General features: G+C 37.6%; 1 long non-coding RNA gene and 4 pseudogenes across 5 annotated transcripts; 1 reads left to right on the top strand and 4 right to left on the bottom strand.

The window, feature by feature from the left end:
• Positions 1-826: 826 nt before the first annotated feature.
• AT3G30719 lies at positions 827-1,681 on the bottom strand (annotated as a pseudogene; the record flags this gene model as incomplete). The annotated part of the gene is made up of 1 exon: positions 827-1,681.
• Positions 1,682-5,318: 3,637 nt separating this feature from the next.
• AT3G30718 lies at positions 5,319-8,719 on the bottom strand (annotated as a pseudogene; the record flags this gene model as incomplete). Its single annotated transcript has 1 exon — positions 5,319-8,719.
• Positions 8,720-10,445: 1,726 nt separating this feature from the next.
• Positions 10,446-10,989, bottom strand: AT3G06065. The gene has a single exon (NR_141224.1). It is a non-coding gene; the product is annotated as an other RNA (long non-coding RNA).
• Positions 10,990-11,266: 277 nt separating this feature from the next.
• Positions 11,267-14,065, bottom strand: AT3G30717 (annotated as a pseudogene; the record flags this gene model as incomplete). The annotated part of the gene is made up of 1 exon: positions 11,267-14,065.
• A 2,336-nt stretch (positions 14,066-16,401) lies between these two features.
• Positions 16,402-23,399, top strand: AT3G30716 (annotated as a pseudogene; the record flags this gene model as incomplete). The annotated part of the gene is made up of 1 exon: positions 16,402-23,399.
• Positions 23,400-24,083: the final 684 nt, after the last annotated feature.

The following is a 24,083-nucleotide window of genomic DNA, read 5'->3' as shown; positions in this document are numbered from 1 at the left end:
TTACTGAAATCATATCAAAATGTAGATCTAAACAAGCTAAACAGCTTTACTGAAAGAATTAAGTGCAAAAACGAAATAGATTAAGAGTAATTAAGTTTTGAAGATTCAAGAACACAAAGTAAAACTAAAGGATAAAAGCTAGATCCTTCGGACAAATCCCAAAGTGATCTATTTATACTAAAATGTTGAAAACCCTAGATTCACTAGAAGACAAGAGACTTGAGGCGGTTTGGGCGAGTGCTCGATCTTGGGGATCGAGTAAAGAGGGTGCTGCAAAATCCGCGCCTTTGTGTCTATGCTCCGAGTGATCAATTGGTCGAGTAGATGCATCTTCCTCTCCTATCTGTATGCTCAGATGTCTGGTTGAGTGGGGAATGAGGAGGATCCGAAGACGCTTTAATAGATCAACAAGTCTTGTAGAGTAGGTCGCCCTAGTTCGAGTAAGTGGGTCGAGTAGAGGATCGAGTAGGAGGGGCGAGTAGATCGATCTGCTGCTTCTTGTGAGGCTGCCTTGATCGAGTAAGTGGGTCGAGTGAATTGCTGCCTCCTCTGTGGCTGCCTGGATTGAGTTAACTGGTCGAGTAGAATCCTCTGCTGCTTCCCTACTGGTTGGATAGAGTAGAGGGCCGAGTAGAATCCTTGTAAGCTCCTTCTGCACCTGAAAACACCCCAAAACATACAATATGTATGCAAGATGATCCTAAATGCCTAAGTGTGCAAAATAAGCTAAATGTGATGCAAAATGATATGAAACAATGAGTGATCACTAAGCGAAATGATGATAAATACATGCCTAAAATGAGTAAAATACAGTGTTATCACACCACTCTTTTAGCTCCTCAATAAGGGGTTGGAGGAAGACATCAAGACTAGCTCGAGGATGATTTGGCCCATAATTTAGAATTGTAAGAAATAAGTACTTTGTATTCATGCACATACCAGGGGGTAAATTATATAGAGTCAGGATCACATGCCACAACGAATGATTACGAGACATGCCAAATGGATTGAACCCATCAGTACACAACCCTAGATAAATGTTACGGGGTTCTTGAGCAAACCGGGGATTTAAACTCTTGGAAATATCTCCACTTTGCCGCATATAAAGGATGATTCATTTCTCCCTCCTTTTATTGGTGCTCAGCATGCCATCGCATTGTCGCAGCTATCTAGTGGCTTTGATACATTCTCTTCAATCGGTCACCAATAGGTAGATACCACATACGAATATATTGTACTTTGGTTCTTCGACGGTTGTCTTTAGGCTTCCATCTTTGTGCGCCACAAATTCGACATTGATCTTCTTTTTTGTCTTCTTTCCAAAAGAGCATACAATTGTTCTTACAAACATCAATCGTATGATATGGAAGTCCTAATAGCGCATCACCTTTTTGGTCTATTAATGTGAAGTGGTAGCCTTGTTTCCTTTTGGTAAAAAAAACTTTAAACATTTGGCAAACTCAGTCCACCAACTTTTCACTCATATTCTACTCAGCCTTGTTTTGCATGACCCGAGCCGCTAAGGATAATTGCAACTGCCTTTCACGACAACCATTGTACAATTGATTATTTGCACCTTCTAACAAGTCGTAGAATTTATTTGAATGGTTACGGACCAGTTCTTCCACATTCTGATAACTACCATTCTTATGATAGTTATCATCAAACCCCACGTTAAAATTAAATACATCGTTCAACATATAATCCCTAGAAGTAAGCAAACATTCTAATCCAGTTTGATAAGTTTACCTAAGTATCTAAATCGACGCTAGTCCGCATCTAAATACTAGGCTCATATAAGGTAGTTCTAGTAATAGATACCTATGGCGGGTATACATGTTATATTAAAATCAAGTTCTAGTTAATTACTCTAGAACTAGCATTAAGAACAAACAAAGATGAAGAATTCTAAATATATTATCCTAACAGGGATTTAGATGAATTAGTAGATCGAAAACCTAACAAGAGAACTACTCACACATGATTATAAAAGAGCAAAACATGTTTGAATAAGAAAGCAGTAATAAAATTAAGAAGAGAATAGAGTTAGAAAGATCTTCTCTAAAGGGAGTCTCAACAGGGTTTTGCTCCCTAGTAAAGAATAGATAATAAGTGTTAGGTCTAAACATTGACCTTAAAAATTGATACTTAAGTTCCTAGAAACGTTCTGGGCCGAATTTGAAAATCTTCAAAAATTGAATAAGTTGCGCAATCGAATTGCCGTCAGATATTGGTGTCGCTCGACACCAGGGGTGGTGTTGATCGACACATACGTAGATTTTTGTCTCTGGATTGCTTCTGCAGCTTAAGTTGTCTGTTTTGATCCAGAATGCTCCATAATCTCCAAATGCATCCCACATATGTAAAGACCTAAAAAAGACTAGAAAAACTCTACAAATAACAAAAGATTCTAAAATCTATACCCAAATCATAGCTAAAAACAGTGAAAATTGAGGTATATCAACTCTCCTAGACTTAGCTTTTGCTTGCCCTCAAGCAAAACACAAAAGCCGAACTCGTGGAAGAGGTTTGAAAACGCAGGAACTCCCAACATTCTCTAGTCTATTGCCGTGGTTATTCTAACCAAATCCATATGCCTAGGAAGTGTAATCAAATCCTAAACAACATGTACATCTCCGCAAGCTTACACAACATTCTTGATTCCATACCTTAGTTCCTTAACTATATCCACCAGTCTTTCATCGCTAGGTCTCATCAAGCAAGCTAATATTCAAGAACCTTCTAGAATCATTCATGTACTATACCATGATAAATTGACCATTCTTTATTCTTTTTAGCATTCTTTCTCTCCCCTATGCTTATTCTTTTTGAAAAGTAAACAAAGGAGTACTCGCATACTGGATTGACATCCTCGGCAAGTTCTAACCTTTGTAATTGATCATTCCTAATAATGTATAATAGTAGGGTCATGAGAAACATTCTTACCCCTATACACTACCGAAAATCATATCAATCTCTGTTCTTTGTTTTTATTTATTTATAATAAGGGGAGAGGAATATTTTTCTTTTTCACATTGGTCTCAATATCAGGTTTGTAAGGAGTCAAGTTCTATGAATACTAACTGTTTTGATGAGGTAAAAGGAAGATCAGTGAGATTAGCTCCAGCCTTAATGAATTGTGTTGGAAACTAGGATATTCTCAAGTTTGTTCGTTTGCCATCTGGATTTGCCAATAGTCAGATTGAGTTGAACCTGCAACAATAATCAACTAGGCAATAATCTAAAGAATATAGATCCTAATTCCTAACTAAATTTTGACTCAATAAAATGACTCAAAAAGTAAAAATAAGAATCAAAAAGAAAAACGTAGTTAGTAAACGCCTCCCCCTGACTTAAAGGTCACTGTCCCTGATATAGCTCAAATTGCCTTAAGCTTACTCCCTCAAATAAGAGATCGTCGTTAGCACTTAAGGGTCGAATTCCACTGAGCTCTCGATGTTCACACAATAGACTTATGATGTTGTTTACTAAGCTAAATGAAGTAATTGAATATTTAAAACTAATAAGCAAGTAAATGAGTTGTAGAGTTAAGTGATTAAAGCGTCAGGTCTAAGGAATTGTCTCGGGAGATAGATAAATTGTAGATCTAGCTAATATCAGGATTGTTATCGCACCGTTCTCAAACTCAAAATATAATTCTAGAGTAACCGGTGGCGTTCCGCGAAACTCTCTATACTTACAACTAAGATACCTGGAGAAGCCGAGAAATCCTATGCTAAAGCATGCATTGTTAATAAGCTTGATTAGTTCACCTAGTATCTAAACCAGAGCCCTTCTATGAGCCTACCTGTTTTTTCTTAAATGCCTAGGATCATATATGATGGTTCAAATAACAAATACCTATGGCGGGAATACCTATTATCTAATATCAAGTTCTAGGTGATCAATCTAAAACTAGCATTAAGAATAATCAAGATGAAGAACTTTAAGAGTAATCCTAAGGGGTTTTCGATCTACTAATCCATCTAAATCCCTATTGAGACTTCCTAGACCCAACAAGGTGATTACTCAGACATGACAATAGAAACACAAATCATAATCTGAATAGTTTTCATTGATGAATTAAGAATAATAGCAAAAGAGTTCAAAATCCTCACTTTAGGGATTGGATTCTTTTCTCTAAAGTGTAACAAAAGCTCAAGAACAAAAACTAGGGCCCTGAATGTTTTGTAGTTTATTATTGGTTTTTAGTTTCTGGTTTTTGAATTTTGATTTTTGGTTTTTGATTTTTGTAGTTTATGATTTTTTGATGTAGATTTTGTTTTTGAAATATCTTGAATGATAATTTGTTTAGTTTTTAGTTTTTTCTACATAACTATTATTTTAAAACTTTTTAAGTTATCAAATTTAATTTTTAGTTTTTATTTTGTGTTTTAAAATTACAAAAATAATGATAATAAAAATTAAATATGCAGAATAACAAAAACATAGGTATATTTTATTATATAAAGTTTCTACTCCCTATAAAATTTTAATGTATCTTTTTGCTAAATCTAATTTTATTTAAAAAACTTAAAAGTCCTAATCTAGTTGCATATAAACATAGGTTTGGTAAATAAAACCAATGTATACATTTAATGAATGGTAAATGGTGAAAATAGCATATTTAAAATAATATTTAAGAACTTGAAAAAAATGTGACGTAAATTGTTAGAAAACCCCATAAAATTGGGTTTTTAGATTCTATGAACAAATAGGCAAAATCTTTTAAAATCAGGTTTTCCTAGTTTTTAGGAAATCTACTTTTTGTAGAATCATGATTGGATAATATTTGGTTTTTGCAAAATCAAAATCCAAAAACTATGCCAAAAACTGCAGCCATTCAAGGCCTAGGTCTAACAATGACCAAACAATTAGGTATATAACCCTAAAAACGTGCAGGGATTATTTTGCAAATAAGGAAGACTTTAGGGCTTTTCAAAGACTTGGTGAAAAACGAATATTCTCTTGGCAGCGATAAGAGTGTCGATCGACACCAGCTTTTGAAAAACGTCCTTCAAGATCTTTATTGCTGAAAAGCTTCCAAAATTCCTTTTTGTGCTCCATAGTTCCCAAATGTGTGAGTGTACCTGAAATGACTCAAAACATACGAAAAGACTAGAAAGACTCTAAAAAACATTCTGAAACTGTGTTAGAAATCAGTAAAAACGGGGACATATCAGTCTCCGGTCGCATTCAAATCCGAAGTTAGCGAAAAAGAAATTAAAAGAAAAGCGTAAATATAGAAAAATCATACAAGTGGATTGCCTCCAACTAAGCGCTTGTTTATAGTCAATACCTTGACTTGGCGTAGTTCAAGACTTGGATGGAAGAACATGGAACTTGTGCTGCAATCTCGCCTTCCAAGGTGTTGTGTAAACAGATCGGCTATGTGCTGCATCTGGTGTCGATCGACACTGGTGGTGGTGTCTATCGATACTCACTCCTTTACCTGCAAAATCAGAAGAGGAAACAAGCTCTCGAGAAACTCGATGCTTGTTTACCGGTGAAGCACACTTCGAATATTCTAAAGAAGTAATCGAAGGATAAGTAGGAGAAGAGATGGAGGAGTACCTATCACAGGGAACTGAAATAGTTGTGGGCTGTGAAGGAAGTGCAAAAGCATCTGTCTATGAAACGCGATGGTATCGATCGACAGGGGGTGTGGTGTCGAGCGACACTGATTCTCTGCAGCTCTCATCAACGCGTGAATTGACACTGCTAGGATTTTCCTGCAAACTTGTCTCAACCAAGTACATACTTTCTTCAGGTAGAAAATAATTGATAGGAATGTCATCTTCAACCTTGATCCTTGACAAATGATCAGCAACTCCATTCTTAATCCCTTTCTTATCTCGTACTTTGATGTCAAACTCTTGAAGAAGAAGAATACATCGTAGTAAGGCTTAGCATCCCTTTTCTTCATAAGGTACTTGAGTGCTGAATGATCTGTATGCACAATTACCTTTGAACCAACCAGATAAGAGCGAAACTTCTCTAAGGCAAAAACCACAGCTAAAATTCTTTCTCTGTTTTCGCATAATTCCGCAGTGCATCATCAAGTGTTCTACTTGCATAGTGGATAACATGAAGTCTATTGTCCTTCCTCTGTCCCAAAACAGCTCCAACTGCAAAATCACTTGCATCATACATTATCTCAAACGGTAAATTCTAGTCCAGAGCTTGAACTATTGGAGCACTCACTAAACCTTTCTTAATCTGATTAAAAGCAGCATGGCAATCAGAATTGAAGTCAAACTTCACATCCTTACAAAGCAAAGCTGTTAGTGGCCTGGCAATCTTACTGAAATCCTTAACGAATCACCTGTAAAATCCAGCATGTCCAAGAAAACTCCTCACATATTTCACGCTATCGGGTTCTTGTAGACTTGTAATAACCGCTATCTTGTCTTTATCAACCTCAATACTTGCAGCTGAAACTTTCTGACCAAGAACAATACCTTCGTGAACCTTGAAATGACACTTCTCCCAATTAAGAATCAAATTCTTCTCCTCACATCTAGCAAGAACCTTGCAAAGGTTCTCCAAGCATGCTTCAAATGAAAACCCATAAATAGAAAAGTCATCCATAAAGACCTCCGTGAAATCCTCAATCATGTATGTGAAGATCGACATCATATATCTCTGAAATATTGCAGGAGCATTGCAAAGACCAAACGACATTCTATGATAAGCAAAAATACCATACAGACACGTGAACGTGGTCTTCTCCTGATCATCTGGATGGATTGGTATCTGAAAGAATCCTGAGTACCCATCAAGAAAGCAATAGTACTTATGATTAGCTAACGTTTCCAGCATTTGATCAATGAATGGTAGAGGAAAATGATCCTTCCTTGTTGCAGCCATTCAGCTTCGTGTAGTCAATACACATCCTGTGGCCAGTAACAGTCCGTGTATGAATCAACTCATTCTTATCATTCTTAACATCTGTAACACCTCCTTTCTTAGGAACCACATGGAGTGGACTAACCCAATCACTATTTGAAATAGGATAGATGATTCCTGCTTCAAACAATTTCATGATCTCCTTCTTTACAACATCCTTGATATTTGGGTTTAGTCTTCTCTGATGCTCAACTGAGGGTTTAGATTAATCCTTACGGTGAATCCTATGCATACACAAGTCGGGAGAGATACCTGTAATATCATCAAGAGAAAAGCCAAGAGCTTTGCGATACTTGCGCAGCTTGCTTAGCAATTAAGTGAGCTCTGTGTTGTTTAAAGAAGGATTAACAATGACATGGAAGTAGAATTTTCACCAAGAAATGCGTACCTTAGCCTTGTAGGAAGTGGTTTTAGATCAATATTAGGAGCTTTTTCTGGGCTCCACTCGCCAACCGTTGCTGCTTTTGTAGATGGGCCAATTAACTCCTCTTGAGTAATCAATTGCATTACATGCTCAGTTCTATCCAACAGCTTACCATACCCGTCGGGAACATTGTCTATTGAAGGGATTAGAGCATGTTTCAAAGGATCAGCATGTGTCATCTCCATGAGATATCGTTAACTAGAGACGAGATAATATCCACATAGAAAGTCTGCCCATCGATGGTAGGCTTCTTAACCACCTTATTCATGTCAAACTACATTGTAAGATCACCTACATTCAAGCCTATTCTATCCTTCCTGACATCAATAATGGAATCGGTTGAGGCTAAGAAAGGCCTTCCCATGATTAGAGGATACTTAGGTTCTTTCTCATAAGATAAAACCACAAAATCTGTAGGAATGTAGCTAGTACCGACTTGTACAGGGACATCGCATAAGATACCATTGGGTCTACGGACAAATCGATCAGCAAGAACAAGAGTGATTTGCGTAGGCTCTAAATCTGTCAAACCAAGTCGTAGTGCAACTGATCGTGGCATCAAGCTGAAACTAGAACCAAGATCGCACAAGCATTGCTCACAACACTTGTTAAGGATACCACAATTGAGAACAAAGCTACCTTGATCTGGAAGTTTTTGTGGCATCTTGTTCTTAATAATGTTGCTAACCTGTGTAGAAATCATCATCAAAGCTTACTCAGTAAGCAAATCCTTAGTAATCATCCTCTTCACATAATGTCTGATCATAGAAGAAGACTTCACAGCATCAATAAGTGGCATCTCTACAATCAATTTATCCATCATCGCTTTGCATCTAGCATCGTCTAGCTCCTGTTTTGACTTCCTAGGACTCTTGGGAAAAGGAATCTTGGGTTTGGTTGCCCTTTCTGCAGCTGAAATCGGGTTTTGGAGAATTCGCAGGTCTGGTCTCGGGTGGAGGGTGGGCTTGGATTGAAGATGCATAATTCTGAATGAAGCTTGTAGTTTGCTGAACCGGTGTTGGAGATGTAGATTTTTTATTATAGCTCATGTATGATACATATTCTCTGAACTATCAACATGTGCAGCATACTGAACTTGCGTTTTCCTTACAATGTCAGCGATTTTTGTACGAATGCTCAAAGATAAGCTTTCAATCAACATTGTTGCATCCCCTGGATATCTAGACATGAAATTCCCGTTACTAGCTGCATCCAAAGCCATCTAATTATGCAAAACAACTCCTCTAAAGAAGATACCTAACAGCTGAACATCACTAAAACCAAGATGCGGGCAATCTCTCTTATATCCTTTGAATTTGATCCAAGTGGCTTTAAATTATTCAACGGTTTCTTGAGAGAAGGTAGAGATCTTCATTCTCAGTTGGTGTTGATCGACACCCTCGGCGATTTCTGGTATCAAGTTGCCCTGTTCATCTATTTTATGACCCTCATCGTTGTATGCCTGACCATATTTGTCTTGTAAGACTCCAGCAGCATCAGGTCTGATAATTTGTGTCAACATATCCACTGATTCCTAGCTTTCCAGTTGTTGCGTTCGAATTCCTATTAGCTCATGTCACAAGAAAAATAAGAAAAAGAACGTGTGAGTAACAAAGTAAAAGAAAAATTTAGACTAAATTCTAATAACTACTCTCTCAAATAAAGAGGTTGTCATAGCACTTAGGGATCAAATTCCACAAAGTTCTCAAATCACACAATAAACTAACAGTTTCGAATTAAGCTAAACAGAAAATATTGTGAAAATAAAAGACAAGAAAGCAATTAAAATTGGTTGTAGATTCAGATGATTAAGACGTCGAGTTTAGGGAAATTCTCAGGAAATATCAGAATAGTAGATCTAGCAGTAAATTATGATTATTATCAAACCATTCTAGAACTCAAATCACTATTATAGAGTAACCGGTGATGTGCCGTATTACTCACTATGCTTAATAGTATTGATCCCAACTCTCTTGTAAATCCCTAGAACTAAGCAAGCATTATAATCAGGTTTGATAAGGTCACCTAAGTATCTAAATCGACGCTAGTCCGTATCTAAATACTAGGCTCATGTAAGATAGTTCTAGTAATAGATACCTATAGCGGGTTTATCTATTATCCTAAAATCAAGTTTTAGTTAATTACTCTAGAACTAGCATTAAGAACGATCAAAGATGAAGAATTCTAAATATATTATCCTAGCAGGGTTTTCGATCTACTAATTCATCCAAATCCCTAATGAGAATCCCTAAACCCAACAAGAGAACTACTCAGACATGATTATCAAAGAACAAAACATGATTAAAGTAGAAATCAATGTAGAAAACAAGAAGAGAATAGAGTTTAGAAAGATCTTCTCTAAAAGGAGTCTCCACAGGGTTTTGCTCCCAAGTACAGAATAGATAATAAGTGTTTTTGTCTAAACAATGACCTTAAAAATAGATATATAGGTCTTAAAAACGTGTTGGGCCTTCTTTAATAATAGGAGAAAGTTCTGGGTCGAACTTGGAAATCTTCAAAACTTCAATAAGTTTCGTCTTTGAATTGGCGTCAGGTATTGGTGTCGCTCGCCACCAGGGATGGTGTCGATCGACACCTACGTCAAGTTTCGTCTCCAGATTGCTTCTGCAGCATAAATTCTCTGTTTTACTCTAGAATGCTCCATAATCTCCAAATGCATCCCAAATATGTAATGACCTAACTCTAGAAATAACAAAAGGACTCTAAAAAGTATACATAAATCGTAGCTAAAAGCAGTGAAAATAGGGTTATATCACTTTGAAGGCAAAACACTTTTCTTCTAGTAGTCTAAACACTTGTACGATCAAGCACATCTTTATATCAATAATATCAACAATACCATCAGTGGTATATAATAGCTTATGTTGTTCTTTGAGATTCTCGCAAAGTATAATCCCTCAGACGAACCCTAAATACAATTTCAATTGTGTAAGTTTTGACTTCCAGACTTAAAATCCTATAAAGTGGTACAACCCTAGAAACTTTTAAACCCTAGAAATCAGTTCATACTCACTCACCCAAAAAAACCATTGTTGATTCTTTACGAATGCAATGCTATCACATTCTAAAAGGAAAGCCTCTAGGTATATAACTTCTCCGGGAATCAAGTCTCTCTCTTCCGGGTCAAACTCTAGGGTTGGCCCTAGAACTAAGATAAGGATCTATTGCTTGCATGAGTGAGAGGTTTGATCATAACTCTTACCTCAGATGAGAGAGGCGTAAGCCATGCTGCTAGTGGCTTGACACGCCGAATAGACTCCGCCTCTTTAGGAGGCATAATCTCCAATACAGGAGAAAAATTTTCAGAGGAACGACTGGTGGAAGAACAATATTTCTCCGAAGAATATGATCCGGATTTGGACAAAGATGATGATCAGGATTTGGCAAAGATGATGATCCGGATTTTGACGAAGACGATATCCAAGATTTGCTTTGGGAGGATGAGGGTAGCGATGAGTTAGGCTCCTTTTCCAAATCATTTTCATAGTTAGAGTTTCTACATGGGGTCCTTTGCGACGACCAAGGTGAACCTTGCGGTACATGGGCTCTTTTTTCTGGTGGGTGAATGCAGAAGGTCTCTATGGTTTCAGGAAATATTTTGAATATATAAACAGTCGCAACTAAAAACACTTTTGGGTTATCTAAATCTCCACTTGCATTGTAAACTCACAATTGAAAAATTTCAGGTTGGACCCTAATTATAGCCATTGTAAATCTGAGCCATTAGTACATGATATACCTCTATTTTCACTATTTTTAGCTATAATTTAGGTATAAAGTTTAGAGTCTTTTTGTTATTTTTAATCTTTTTAGAGTCTTTTCAGGTGCCTCAAGGATTGAGACGAGAATGGAGATAAGGTAGCATTTTGGAGCAAAAACCAAGGAAACTAAGGTGAATGACGAATTTGCTCATGATTAAGTCAAAATAAACTTCTTTCTGATCAGCAGAGTAGTCTTCTTCTTCTGAACCAGGCTCCTTTTGACCAATCCTCAAATTCAAAACTGGAGTAGCCTTTAACCATTTCTTAAAGTTCCAGAATGGTGCTTTTTAACTCTTCCATCTTGTGAGTTAACTTTCCAATTGTATCCTCCTGAGCTTTATATCCAATCTAGAGCTCCAGAAGTTCTTCAGCAACAGAATCAAGAATCAAGTGTTCTTCTTCATCAGAGGGGTTGGTGGGCTGTTTAGGCTCTCCTGGAGAATAAGTCGGAATAGGGATTTCCTCCTCACTCAACAACTTGTCCTCTAGGCTTCTTTCCACTAAGTGAACTCCTTTCTCATCTTCTTGTGCAAACCATTCTGTTGTGAAATCTTCGTCCTCCTTGATAGCTAGTGCAGTTTCTATCTTCTCTGGATCAATACTCATAAAAAACTTATTTTCTCTTTTTTCAAACATCCATAGTTGATCTTTCAGCTTCATCACCCTTGAAGATAATCCCTCTATGACTCTGCTTTGCCATTTACATTTTTTCTCAACTCATACCAGTTATCTTTTTTAGGATCTTCAGTCTGAGCTAACCCTTCTATTGCTCTCTTCTTGTGGTCAAAAGTTCTCTTTAGCTTGCTGAGTTTAGAAGTATAGTTAACTCTTGGTGGGGTTCCAGCTTCTGTTTCTTCATTAACATCCATGTCCTGAATCCCAAAACTCTGACCTCCTGTTGTTGATTTCCCTGAAGCCTTGTTGATGTCAAATCTCATCTTGATACCTTTTTCAAGGTTTACATCAATTTTTCCATTCATGACATCTATGACTGCTCTAGCTGAAGCTAAGAATGGTCTGCCTAGGATCAGGCGATCCTTTCCTTCTTCATCTATGTCCATTACCACAATCAGTAGGTATCTCAACATTTCCAATCTTGACAGGCTGATTTTCTATTAGATCATGAGGATGTGCAACAGAACCATCAGCTAAGAGTAAAGCTAAGTTGCAGAACTTGTATTCCATGATCCCTAGCCTTTTAGCTGTAGAGAGAGGCATAAGGCTAACATATGCTCCAAAATCACAAAGGCACCTATTGAATGTCAATGGTCCTAGAGAGCATGATAGAGTGAACGAACCGGGATCATCAAGCTTTTCTTGGATGACTTTCTTCTTGTATGTTTCTTGGGTGGAGGCACTACTAATCATCTCTTGATTCTGATCCTTCTTGAATTTTTCAATTTTGAGATTTTTTCCAAAATGGTGAGTATTCAGCAAATGTGTGTGCTCTACAGTCCAGATGATTTGCTGGGTGGCGGGTGCAGCAATTTGAGTTGAATCCCCCCCTTCTTGAAACATACTGTCCCCAGTATTGGGAGTCTGGTGACTTAGTGGAGACTCATCTTCTTGGTGGATAGTGATAGCATTTGGAGTAGCATAATCCTTATGATTCTGAACTGCTTTCCCTGGAAGTTGCTGAGGATGCTTCGGAGTAGAGGTTGATGCAAATTGACTCTCCACATACTTGACTTTGGAATTCTGAGCTTCGGACTTGACATTTAGATCTTTGTAAGAAAAAATCGATCTTGTTGTGTAATTCAGCTATCTTCTTGTCAAAAGCCATAGCTCCAGTAGCTTGTCCTTGAATGATCTGTTGAATAAGTTGCTTAATTTCAGGATCTTGAGCTGCTGGTGCTTTTTGTGGGTTTTGAGTGAACCCTGGTGATGGATTTTGCTGTTGGTATCCTCCATTGAATTGCTGCTTTGGGACATAACCTTGGTTATACTGAACAAATGGCTTAGACTGATTTTGTTGTGGTGGATACACTTGATCTTGGGGGTTAGCTACATTAGTGCTTTTGTAGGAGAGGTTCGGGTTGGGTTTATAGTTGTTGTACCCCTTGTTGAACCATCCTTGGTTCTGAATGTAGCACAGCTCTTCAGTTTGATCATTCCCACCTTCTTGCATTTGGAAGTGCTCTTCATCAGTGATGTAGTGTATCTGCTTCTGCTGAGCCTGCAACAGCTTGTCTAGTTTTTCATTCAGAGCCTTGATATCTTTGCTCAGTTTATCCTCAGTTCCTCCTGTTCCTCTCACTGGGCGATCATAGTCTTCATTGTAGCACCCATCATATTGTGCTAGATTTTCGACCAGCTCTCATCCTTCTGCTACTTCCTTGGCCAGGAAGTTTCCATTAGAGGCGGTGTCGAGTAGCATTCTGATCTTTGGTAAAGCTCCTCTGTTTAATGAAGCTTTCTTGAAACCGTGATGGGGGCACTGAGTAGTGTAGCTTTTAGAGAAGAACTTGGCAAGAAAAGCTTTCTTACAATCGTCCCATGAGTTGACGGAGTCTGGGGGCAGAGTCTTCTCCCAGTGGTGTGCCTTGTGTCCCAAAGAGAAGGGAAATAGTCTAAGCTTAAACATATCTTCAGTGACACCATTGATCTTGATAAGGCCACAGAGCCTATCAAAGCTGTCAAGATGGTCCAGGGGGTCTTCCATAGGTAAGCCATGAAACTTGTTTCCTTGGATCATTGAGATGAGACCACTCTTCATCACAAAGTTGTTGTTCTGAACTGGTGGGGGCACTATCCCTTGTCTTTGGTGATGATTCCTTGGGGCATCACCAACACAAATGTTTCTTGGTTGATCAATATTTGGTGGGTCTTGAACATCAACTAGTCTGTTCTGTTGTTCCATAGCAGCTAGTCTTTGCTGATCACAGGCTGCCTTTGCTTTGGTTTCTTGTAACTCATGAGCTATTCTATCAATTCTGTCTCTGAATGGTAGTAGGTGTGCAGAACCTTTGGATCGAGTTTGCATGCACAAAGATTAGTACCTATACCACAAAAACAAGCAGACGAAATGATGAGTTAGTAACTTGATAAATGTAAAAGAACTTGATCTTAACTTTTTCTGATATCTTGAATGTAACAATGCAACAATGAATTGGCAACGGCGCCAAATTGATAAGTAGTTTTTTTTTAGGCCTACTTATATATGCTGAATGTGAGGTTCAGTTCAACTCCCCTACAAACACTAACATGTCGATGCACGTATAGGGGGTGTCAGTCCAGTCCACTGTTATTGCTAGCAATCAAGATGTGTACAAAAGCAACTAAGTCAAGCCAGATTATAGAGATGGTTGGTTTCTAGAAACAATCCTAGGTCAGGATTCAAACAACAAAAATGAGAACTTTAAGAGCCCTACTCGATCATTGGGTCGAGTAAAACCAACAGGTGACAAATTAAGAACTAAAATGCAATCAACAGGTGACACAAATAACAGGTAAATAAAAGTGCAATCAGGGGGTGAATACAAATAAATCTAAGAAGAATAGAAGTCCTAAGGATGGATTCATTGATAAGGGCAACTCTAGGTTTCATCAGGTGGCTAGCAGGTGAAAGGCAGATACCCTAGACGATAGATTCAAAAACCGGGTCAATCCACTCTCGTGACAGAGACCCCCATAACTCTACCACTTCCTAATCTCAACTCTCGTTGATGAAACATAGCAGAGCAGGGTTTAAGCAACAATCTACCAAAGCCAATAAGTAGTCTAGCTAATCTCTTGGTCTATAGTCTACAAATATCTGGAATTCGTAGATCATGCAACCATTGATAGTCTTTTGGACGCTGGATACCTATGGTCGAATTTCCACATTAGCCAACGAAAACCGCATATGGGCCAACGAATCCAGAAGGGATCTAACCTAATCTTAACCACCTGACTAACCTAGAGATTACCCTTATCTAATCCATCCTCAAGAACCCTAATCACTACTCAAGCAACATAACTAAGAACACAAACCCAGAAATTACTGAAAGCATACTAAAATGTAGATCTAAACAAGCTAAACAACTTTACTCAAAGAACTAAATGCAAAAACGAAATAGATTAAGATTAAATAAGTTTTAAAGATTCAAGAACGCAAAGAAAAACTAAAGGATTTAAGCTAAATCCTTTGGACAAACCCCAAAGTGATCTATTTATACTAAATGTTGAAAACCCTAGATTCACTAGAAGACAAGAGACTTGAGGCGGTTTGGACGATTCCTCGATCTTGGGGATCGAGTAAACAGGGTGCTACAAAGTCTGCGCCTTTGCCTCCATGCTCCGAGTAGATGCTTCTTCCTCTCCTATCCGTATGCTCAGATGTCTGGTTGAGTGGGGAATGAGGAGGATCTGAAGACGCTTTAATAGATCAACAAATCTTGTAGAGTTGGTCGCCCTTGATCGAGTTAAGGGGTTGAGTAGAGGATCGAGTAAGAGGGGCGAGTAGACCGATCTGCTGCTTCCTCTATGGCTGCGTGGATCTAGTAAAGGGATCAAGTGAATTGTTGCCTCCTCTGTAGCTGTCTAGATCGAGTAAACTGGTCGAGTAGATTGCTCTGCTGCTTCCCTCCTAGTTGGATAGAGTAGAGGGTCGAGTAGAATCCTTTTAAGCTTATTCTGCACCTGAAAACACACCAAAACATGCAATATGTATGCAAGATGATCCTAAATGCCTAAGTGTGCAAAATAAGCTAAATGTGATGCAAAATGATATGAAACAATGAGTGATCACTAAGCTAAATGATGATAAATACTTGTCTAAAATGAGTAAAATACAGTGTTATCACCTAGTCATTATTAGATTTACTAATCATCTATTTTCTGAGAACTTCCCTAAACCTAACGTTTTAATATCTTGAATTTACATCCTCATAATCTGCTATTGCTAGCTTTTGTTTTATTTTATTTTCTTACTTATTGTTTAGCTTAATCTCGACACTATAACCTATTGTGTGCACAAAAGAACTTTGTGGAAATAAGTCCCTAAGTATTAGAATTGACCTTTTATTAGAGAAAGAGTAGTCTAGGGTTAATTTGAACACTTATCAAATTTGGCGTCGTTGCCAAAGTTCTTGGGAATGACCATTAGGTTTTGCTTTCGAGATTTTGTCTAAATTTTTATTTTCCTTTTGTTGCCTACTCCTTTCTTGTTTTTTTTTTTCTTTTCTGTGTTTCATGTGTATGTATAGGCTCACAAGAATCACAAAAGATAAGGACCTCGTCAATCTGTCAATACTTGATTTGCGTACACAAGAACGCACCAACCGAAAAACTCAGAGATTAGTACCAATGGTTATCAGATAAGTTAGAGCTAATGGATAAGGAGTTTTAAGAGATGACGATGGGCATGCCTAAATGAGACTGGACAAAGATTGGATGATCATTGAATCATCAAAGCTGAGAATCAGATAGATGAATAGGCGCGACTCAACGCGCAGCTTGCTGCTCGCAACGAAGCAGGGCTTGGTGTCGAGTGAAACCAGCTGGGTATCGAACGACACCAGCTAGGTGTCTATCGACACCCACGAATTCCAGACGCAAGTAATTAGCCAGCTACAAAACCTCGTCGAACTCTTGGGGATTTAAACACGCCAAATTTGTTATATGTTAATCAATCAGCGATTGTACCGCCCCCTTTAAGAACGACTATTAGATCAAGAAAGGCTACTTCGCTTTAGTTGGCAAGCACCCTTTCCATGGCTTATCTCATGAAAAGTATATTGACCATATCAAGCGCTTTGAAGATCTAGTTCTGACCATCAAAGGTAATGGAGTCTCTGAAGACTACCTACTATGCAAGCTTTTCCCATACTCACTTGTTGGGGAATCCACTTCTTGGCTTAAGCAGCTGAAAGCCGGTACGCTAACCACTTGGAGAACCATCAAGGTTGCGTTTTTGAAAAACTTCTATGATGATGCTAAGTCTGAAGACCTGTGCAACAAGCTTTCCACATTCACTCAAGGACCTGCAAAAGCACTCAAGGCTGGCTGCATCACGGTTTCAGCGAGGTGCAACTCCTAGGTACTTTCTTCAAAGGAGTCCATTAAAGATATCATATGGCTTTAGACTCATCGAGCAATTGTAACTTCCACACCACGTATCCTGCAGATGCTATAGCTTCGATAGAGAATCTTGCATGTAAAAATAGTACATAGAATGCAGACTTCGAGAGGAAGAAGACAGCATGAGCTGTTTCAAGAAATCAGATAGTTGAGGTAAATGCTAAGCTTGATTAGAAGCAGAGACTATCGACGAAGGCGTGTTCTACATTGATGGTCAGAGATAAAAGAAGTTGGTTCGCCATGGGGGAAAAATATAGTGGTATTCGATTTATGGTAACCAAAATCTTCACCTTTCACTCCAAAGCCTACTTTTCATAAGACTTATCCGTAGAGTAGTTTCACAAGGACCTATGATGATACAAGTCTAAAGAGCTACGCAACAAGCTTTCTACATCCACTCAAGGACATACAAAGGCATTCATGGCTACCTAGTTTCGCTTCAAGGAGTACCAAAGAGAATTCCCGCATCATGGTTTCAACAAGGTGCAACTCCTAGGTACCTTCTGAAGAGTAGGCGATTGGAGATATCAGATGGTTCTAGACTCATTGAGCAATGGTAACTTCAACACCACGTATCATGCAGATGCTACCACTTTGACAGAGAATCTTGCATGTAACAATAGTACGTAGAATGCAGACTTCAAGATGAAGAAGATAGCAGGAGTTGTTCCAAGAAACCAGATGGTTGAGGTAAATGCTAAGCTTGATCCAGAACATAGCCTACTTATAGGGAAGAAGCAAGTTCACTTTGTTGTAGAAGCAGAGACTATCGCATCACTGTTTCAACAAGGTGCAACTCCTAGGTACCTGATTTGATTTCACAAACTTCCTATCTTAAACTCACATATAATAATCTGAGACTATGTCGATCGACACCCTTATTTCGGCTGAGGGAATTTCTGTTTTCTGCCAAGTCTTTGAGAAGCCCCGAAGTGTTCCTTATTTGCAAAGTAGTCCATGCACGTTTTTAGTCACTAATATATCTAATTATTTGGTCATTGTGAGACCTAAGTTTTGTTTGGATATTAAGATACACTTTTGGAGAGAAGAACCCAATCCCTGCAGAGAGGATCATGAACTCCTTTTACTCTATTTCTAATTCATCAATTCAAACTATTCAGATTATGATTTGTGTTTCTGTTATCATGTCTGAGTAATCATCTTGTTGGGTTTAGGGAGTCTCAATGAAACTAGAAAAATAACATGGGTTTAGGTATAGGATTTTGAGTCTTTATGTTATTTCTCTATTAGTGTCTTTTCAGGTATTCTATGCAGTGGGACAACAATGGAGATGAGGAGACATTTTAGAGCAAAAGCTAAGGAAAAGGAAGCTAAAAATGATTTTCAGTTCTAGATTCAGAGGAGAGTCGATCAACACACTCCTTGTGACGATCGACACTAGTTTCGGCCCAGCAAAGTCCATCACGCTTTCAAGTTTACAAAAGAGGAAATTTGCCCCAAAAAGAGTTTCCTATTTGCATTATTAGTCTCTGGACGTTTTATAGGGGTTTTATATTGTTTTTAGACCTCAGTTCTCTTTTATCAAGCATTTTGCAAAACCCTATTTTAAGAGACATAAGCCATTCATCCATTGTTGTTCAGAGATTCATCAAGTTTTCAATACAATGAAGAGATCTCTTCTTTCCCTTATCTTATTTGCTGTGTTTATGCTTTCTATATCAAATATGTTGTTTGCTTTAATCAATATGTCTGAGTAGTCTGCTTGATAGGAATAGGGTTTCTCATTAGGGATTCATATAGGTTAGTAGATCGCCCCCCTTTTATGTTATCTGTAGATTTCTTCATCCTTGATTATTCTGAATGCTAGATCTAGAGTAATTAACTAGATCTTAAATCCAGACAATAGATATGCCCACCATAGGTATCTGTAGTTGGATCTATTATTTGATGAGCCTGGTTTATATGTGTGTAATAAGAATTGGCCTATCTACTAAGGTGAACAATCGAACTCGCCTGACCTGTTCTATGCTAATCGTTCAGCGATTGTACCCCCACCATACCAAAGGAACGCCTATGAGCTTAAGCTTGGCTACTTTGCTTTAGTAGGCCTGGCTACTTTGCTTTGGTCCATTGGCAGTTCATGAGAGAAGCCATGGAAAGGATGCTATGGAAAGGATGTTGGCCTACACTGATTGCATCTGCGTTCTACTCCCGAAGGTGTCGATCAACACCGTGTTGGTGTCGCTCGACACCGTGTTGGTGTCATTCGACACCAAACCCTTCTGCGATTATTAACCGGAGAAGCCGAGAGATTATTAACCTAAACATGCATTCTAAACGAGTTCGATTGTTCACCTTAATATATAGGCCGATTCTTATTACACACCTATAAACCAGGCTCATCAAATAATAGATTCAACTACAGATACCTATGGGGGCATATCTATTGTCTAGATTCAAGATCTAGTTAATTACTCTAGATCTAGCATTAAGCATAATCAAAGATGAAGAATTCTACAGATAACCTAGCAAAGGTGGCAATCTACTAAACCATATGAATCTCTAATGAGAAACCCTATTCCTAACAAGCAAACTACTTAGACATATTGATTGAAGCAAACAATATATTTGATATAGAAAGCATAAACACAGCAAATAAGATAAGGGAAAGAAAGGATCTCTTCACTGTATTGAAAACTCAATGAATCTCTGAAGAAAAATGGATGAATGGCTTATGTCTCTCAAAATAGGGTTTTGCAAAAAACTTGATAAAAGAGAACTTAGGTCTAAAAACAATATAAAAAACTTATAAAACGTCCATGGACTAATAATGCAAATAGGGAAGTCTTCTGGGGCAAATTTCCTTTTCTGTAAACATGAAAGCGTCATGGACTTTGCTGGGCTGAAACTAGGTCGATCGAGAACAAGAGTGTGTCGATCGACACTCCTCTGAATGTGGAACTGAAAATCGTCCTTAGCTTCCTTTTCCTTAACTTTTGCTCCAAAATGTCTCCTCATCTCCATTGTTGTCCCACTGCATAGAATACCTGAAAAGACACTAAAAAGACTCGAGAAATAACATAAAGACTCAAAATCCTATACCTAAAACATAGATAAAATCAATGAAAATATGGATATATCAACTAAATATGATACGTTTCAAATTACCCTAAGAGCTACTTTCTCAAATAAGAGATCAATTGCAGTATTTAAGGATTGATTTCCACAAAGTTCTTTTGTTCACTCAATGAATTCAATGTCAAGATTAAGCTAGCAGGATATGATTGAAAAAATAAGAAAACAACGTAAGAAAACAGCAGATTGATTGGTTGTAAACGATTAATTAAAGAGCTAGGAACATGGTATTCTTAGGAAACTATTGGTTAGTAGATCTAATGAAAGTGAGGTTGTTATTGAACCATTCTTAAACTCAAATTCTAATTATGGAAGAACCGGTGGTGTTCCGCGAAACTCTCTATGTTTATAGCTAAGAATAACCGGAGAAGCCGAGAGATCTTTAACCTAAACATGCATTCTAAACGAGTTCAATTGTTCACCTTATTAGATAGGCCGATTCTTATTACACACCTATAAACCAGGCTCATCAAATAATAGGTCCAACTAAAGATATGGTGGACATATCTATTGTTTGGATTCAAGATCTAGTTAATTACTCTAGATCTAGCATTAAGAATAATCAAAGATGAAGAATTCTACAGATAACCTAACAGGGGGGCGATCTACTAAACCATATGAATCCCTAATGAGAAACCCTATTCCTAACAAGCAAACTACTCAAACATATTGAATGAAACAAATAACATAATTGAGATAAAAAGCATAAACACAGCAATAAAGATAAGTAAAGAAAGGATCTCTTCATTGTATTGAAAACTTAATGAATCTCTCACGAACAATGGATGAATAGCTTATGTCTCTCAAAATAGGGATTTGAAAAGAACTTGATAAAGAGAACCTTAGGTCTAAAAACAATATAAAAACCCTATAAAACATTTAGGGACTAATAATGCAAATAGGGAAGTCTTCTGGGGCAAAGTTTCTCTTCTTTAAACTTGAAGGTGTCATGGACTTTGATGGGCCAAAACTGGTGTCGATCGGCCCAAGTAGTGTGTCGATCGACACTCCTCTGAATCTGGAACTGAAAATTGACCTTATCTTTTGCTCCAAAATGTCTCCCCATCTCTATTGTTGTCCCATTGCATAGAATACCTGAAAATACACTAAAAAGACTCGAGAAATAACATAAAGACTTAAAATCCTATACATAAAACATAGATAAAATCAGTGAAAATAGGGATATATCAGTACCTTATTCAGAAGAGTCGATTGGAGATATCAGATGGCTCTAGACTCATTGAACAATGGTAACTTCAACACCACGTATCTTGTAGATGCTATAACTTTGATAGAGAATCTTGCATGTAGCAACAATACGTAGAATCCAAACTTCAAGAGGAAGAAGATAGAAGGAGCTATTTCGAGAAACCAAATTGTTGAGGTAAATGCTAAGCTTGATTCAGAGCATAGCCTACTTACAGGGAAGAAGCAAGTTCACTTCGTTGCAGAAGCAGAGACTATCGAGCCTAAGGCATATTAAGAGGAAGGCATGTTCTATATTGATTGTCAGGGATATAAGAATTTTAGTCCGCCACTAGGAAACTACAGTGGTAACTAATTTGGAGGCAACCAAATCTTTAGGTGACTCCAAAGACTGCTTTTCAGAAGACTTATCCGTAGAGTAGTTTCACAAGGACCTATAACGATGCTAAGTCTGAAAAGTTGCGCAACAAGCTTTCTACATTCACTCAAGGACCTGCAAAAGCATTCGATATATCCCTATTTTTAGTGGTGTTAATTATGTTTTAGATTTAGGTTTTAGAATCTATTTATTATTTCTTGAGTCTTTTCTAGTCTTTTTCAGGTCTTTACAAGTTTGGGATGCATTTGGAGATAATGGAGTATCCCGGAGGAAAACAAAGAACTTATGCTGCAGAAGAAATACGAAGACTAAAATCGCATTTTAAAAGTCATTGTTTAGACCTAAGCTTGGAGAGGCTAATCTCCTTTTCTCTTTTGTACTTGGGAGCAAAACACTATGGAGACTCCCTTTAAAGAAGATCTTTCTTACTCTATTCTCTACTTATATTCATTATTGATTTGTTATTCAAACATGATTTATTCTTCTATGATCATGTTTGAGTAGTCTTCTTGCTAGGTTTAGGGTTTCTCATTAGGGTTATAAATGATTTAGTTGATTGCCCCCTTGCTAGGTTATCTGTAGGATTCTTCATCTTTGGTTGTTCCTAATGCTAGTTTTAGATTGATCACCTAGAACTTGATTCCCGATAATAGATATACCCGCCATTGGTATCTGTTACCAGGATTACGATTTGATGAGCCTGATTTATAGGTGTGTAATAAGAATCGATCTATCTACTAAGGTGAACTTATCAAACTCGTTTAGCATGCATGTTTAGGTATAAGGTTTCACGACAAGCCACCAGAAATCTTAGCTCTAGGCATAGTGAATTTCACGAAACGCCACCGGTTATTCAAATTTTAGAGTTTCAGTTTAAGAACAGTTCGATAACAACCTAGCTATTTCTAGATCTACTGTCATCTATTTTCTGAGAATACCTAAGCCTAACGCTTTAATTATCTTAGTTTACATCCATCTCATAATCTGCTATTGCTTGCTTTTGCTTTCTTTTTATTTTCTTATATTTTGTTTAGCTTAATTCGATAACCTTAGTCTATTGTGTGATCTGAGAGTTTTGTGGAATTCGACCCTTAAGTGCTAACGACGATCACTTATTTGTGGAAGTAAGCTTAAGGCAATTTGAGCTATATAATGCTACAACTTTGATAGAGAATCTTGCATGTAGCAACAATATGTAGAATGCAGACTTCGAGAGGAAGAAGATAGCAGTAGTTGTTTCAAGAAACCAGATGGTTGAGGTAAATGCTAAGCATGATTCAGAGCATAGCCTACTTACAGGGAAGAAGCAAGTTCACTTTGTTGTAGAAGTAGAGACTATCGAGCCTACGGCAGACTCAGAGGAAGGCGTGTTCTACATTGATGGTTAGGGATACAAGAAGTTTGGTCCGCCATAGGAAAACTATAGTGGTAATCGTTTTGGAGGCAACCAAAATCTTCAGGTATCACTCCAAAGCTTGCTTTTGAGAAGACTTAACCTTACAATAGTTTCACAAGGACCTATGCTAACTCTTCTTACAAAGGTGTTTATTACGAGAACTATCAAAGATGTGTCGAGTATTTAGATGTGTACTAAGATCGGTCTATCTACTTAGGTGAACTTATCAAACTTGATAATATTGAGTAATGCGGGCTAACGTCGGTTACTCTGTATTAGTGATTTGAGTTCGAGAACGATTTGTTAACATCCTAGTCATTATTAGATCTACTAATCATCTGTTTCCTAAGAACTTCCCTAAACCTAATGTTTTATTCTCTTAAACCATACTTATTGTTTAGCTTAACCTAGACAAGATAACCATTGTGTGAACAAGAAAACTTTTTGAAAATCGATCCCTAAGTATTACAACTGATCTCTTATTTGAGAGAGTAGTGTTGGGTTAATTTGAACATTTATCAGTACACAACACAGTTTTTTGACCCGGCTGTGAACAAATAAAGAAAACGGTAAATCGGTTTGAACAGACATCATCAGATAACCCGAGTAATTACTACTAAACTCGAATGTTGAATCAAGCATATGACGTGCAACTAGTTCATCTTTTTGCAAAATAAACTTCATTATATTTACCGTTTTATGATTATAGAATTTTTACAAACAAAGAATTATATATTATAGTCACTCATATTATACTATTACTACTTGAATTCAATAAAAAAAAGTTGGATAAAGATCTTTTCACATAAACAACCCCTTATACTATTAAGG

This window comes from Arabidopsis thaliana, chromosome 3, assembly GCF_000001735.4.
Source record: "Arabidopsis thaliana chromosome 3, partial sequence".
Lineage (NCBI taxonomy): Eukaryota > Viridiplantae > Streptophyta > Magnoliopsida > Brassicales > Brassicaceae > Arabidopsis > Arabidopsis thaliana.
The sequence above is the reverse complement of the archived record's forward strand: the minus strand, read 5'-3'. Positions and strand labels throughout refer to the sequence as shown.